Source organism: Octopus bimaculoides, chromosome 10 (assembly GCF_001194135.2).
Source record: "Octopus bimaculoides isolate UCB-OBI-ISO-001 chromosome 10, ASM119413v2, whole genome shotgun sequence".
Lineage (NCBI taxonomy): Eukaryota > Metazoa > Mollusca > Cephalopoda > Octopoda > Octopodidae > Octopus > Octopus bimaculoides.
Window position 1 is genome coordinate 44,223,515 of NC_068990.1, and position 3,481 is coordinate 44,226,995.

A 3,481-nucleotide genomic window follows, 5' to 3' on the forward strand; every position below is an offset into this window, starting at 1 on the left:
CTTCCACCGCCTCCTCCTTCTCCTCCTTCTCCTCTTTCACCTCCTTCTCCACCTTCTCGTCCTGTTCTGGTCTTTCCCCTGGGCGCACCCAATTTAATCCCACCCATTATAGGCATGTCTTCCACTATCCCCCCTCCTCTTCCTTTAGTAATTCTACACCAAAACTCTACACCATGAAATAATGTCACAAAAATGCTGGAACCCCACCCAGAGAGTTGCACACGCAATCGAGTTGGGTGCACAACCAGAGTGTGCAACTGGAATTGTACAACCACAGTACAGTGCTGAAATGCACACACACACACGCACACACACTCAAACACACACACACACACACACTCTCACACAGATACACACACACACACTCTCTCTCTCTCTCTCTCTCTCTCTCTCTTTCTCTCTCTGTCTTTCACACTCACTTTCTCACTCTCTCTTTCGCAGTACACACACACACACACACATACATACGTATATGTAGAACGTTGGAATAAGTGCTCAACACCGCATTGGTGGATAAATTCACAAATAAAAAATATATATATATATGTGTGTGTGTGTGTGTGTGTGTGTGTGTGTGAGTATGTATATATGTATATATATATATACATATATACACAATATGTATATATATGTATATATCCTCCAAGTACTCACGTAGCTATTTATATGTTTGTGAGTGTATATATGTGTGTGTGCGCGCGTCAGTGTATACAAAATATTCAGCTGTGTGCATGTATGTGTAGATAGCGAGCAAGAGGAATTGACATGTGTTCATGAATGTGTGCGTATACAGAGAAAGACAGAGAGAGAGAGAGAGAGACAGAAAGCGGTTGATAATCACACACGCACACACAGTACAAACACAAACATATATTCATGCATACACACACTTCCATATACGCAACATATTCTTTTATTTGTTTCAGGCATTTAGCTGCGGCCATGCTGGAACAGCGCCTTTAGTTGAACAAATCAATCCCAGGACTTATTCTTTGTGACCCTAATACTTATTCTATCGGTTCTTTTGCTGAACCGCTATGTTACGGGAACGTAAACACACCAACATCGGTTGTCAGGCGATGGTGGTGGAACAAACACAGACACGCAAACATATACAGTTCTAGTTTCTGTCTACCAAATCCACTCACAAGTCTTTGGTCGGCCTGCGGTTATAGTAGAAAGCACTTGCCCAAGGTGCAACGCATTGGAACTATATATATACATATATATATGTCTGTGTGTGTGTGTGTGTGTGTGTGTGTGTGTGTGTATCATATATATGTATATATTATATTTTATCATATATATATATATATTATATTGTTATATATATATAATACACACATGCATACATACATACACCCACACATACATACATACATACATACAAGCATACACACACATACATACATACATACATACATACATACATACTCACCACCCAAACAAGAAAGGAAAGAGTTTATCATGTATTTAAAAACAAATTACAACTGTTTCTGTACAAACTTAGTTTTTAATGCCAATTAACGCAAAAGTTCCATTTGGCAAAATACAACCCTTGGCAGAATCACAATGTAAGAACGCATCTTTTGATTCCAGTATGATGAAGTGCCACTCTAATGTTTAAAATGGTAAATATTGCGTAACTTTTCACAAAGAACTTTTGCGGCAATTGGCATTAAAACAAAGATGGTACGGAAACAATAGCAACTGGTCATTAAAGACGTGATATCCGTTTCTTCTTTATTTAGATTATATTTTACTCTTCGTTAAATCCACACATAAGCTTTACTGATGTACATCCGTAATTTGGACACCTGAAGTTTTTTGATCTAACTTAAGACAACAATTCAAGAGTGTAGACAGCCTCAAGATTGGGTTCAGTGTGCATTTGAATTACTCAAACTTTCTACGCTACTAGAGCCCTAATATTTGTTGTCCCCCACCCCACATATATATACTCTTTACTCTTTTACTCTTTTACTTGATTCAGTCATTTGACTGCCGCCATGCTGGAGCACCGCCTTTGGTCGAGCAAATCGACCCTAGGACTTATTCTTTGTAAGCCTACTACTTATTCCATCGTTCTCTTTTGTCGAACCGTTAAGTTACGGAGACATAAACACACCACCATCGGTTGTCAAGCGATGTTGGGAGGACAAACATAGATACACAAACATATACACACACATACATATATATATATATATATATATATATATATATATATATATATATATATATATATATACATATATACGACAGGCTTCTTTCAGTTTCCGTCTACCAAATCCACTCACAAGGCTTTGGTCGGCCTGAGGCTATAGCAGAAGACGCTTGCCCAAGGTGCCACGCAGTGGGACTGAACCCGGAACTGTGTGGTTGGAAAGCAAGCTACTTACCACACAGCCACTCCTGCATATATGTATGTCTGTATATATATATTTCAGTGTGAGCTAGAGGTTGAGAAACCAACTAAGGGATAGTACCTATCCAATATACTGCTAGTAGTGTAACCAGTTATTTATACCAAGTGCTAGTTATTGCGTGACAATCTCGCAATTGAGTATTATACATGGGCAGGGGTAAAAAGTGGTTTACCCTTGATTTATATGGCAAATAAGAAAGTGGAGAGGATATGAAATCGACAGACATCAGCCGGTAAACATTCCAGTACGTCTATGTATTCCAGTGTATTGGAATGATACACACACACATATATTAGTGGTACAAATTATCAAATGGAAAGAATTAGTAATTGGTAATTGCAAAATCAAGGGTGTGGAAGCATATAAGCATATAAGAACGAGTGGTCAATTGAGCAGATGAGCAAATGAGCAAATGAGAAGATTTGAACAGATTGTCTATAACACCGAATGGGTGTGTAGATACCAGTTCCTTACGGCCGTTTTTGCCAAGAGGCAACGAAATCTTCCAGGTAATCTCTATCTCTTCAATGTTATGTAAGGATGAACAGATAAGGCTTGAATAATGAATGTTACTCTATGATTTTTCAGAGGGTCTAAGTAGTTGGAGAGGGGGCTAGCACACATATATAAAAGTCAGTTAACAATAGCTACAGTGTGTTTGTCATTTTTTTAAATAGAGTAGAAAAAGAATAAGAGTAAGAATTCGAACAAGCACGAGGATATTTGGCTTGACAACACGTAAACAAGACTATTAAAGTGTTATTAGCAAATCCTTATCAAATATATAGCGGGTCAAATTATTGTGATGCCGACGAAAATATCAATATAGACAACAACAACAACAAAGATCAGCAACTGCAACAATTACTACAACAACATCTACTACTACTACTACTACTACTACTACCACTACTACTACTACTACTACTACTACTACTACTACTACTACTACTACTACTACTACTACTACTAGTTCTACTACTACAGCTGTAACAACAATTTGTTACTTTGACACTTGGCCTCAAATTAATACGTAAGACGATATATTTGTT

General features: G+C 37.8%; 1 protein-coding gene across 1 annotated transcript in view; it reads left to right on the plus strand.

Annotated features, from left to right (window-relative positions):
* LOC106871673 (U-scoloptoxin(05)-Sm1a) overlaps positions 1-3,481 on the plus strand; it is a 360,778-nt gene that overhangs the window by 198,179 nt on the left and 159,118 nt on the right. The gene's annotated exons all lie outside the window — the stretch shown is intronic.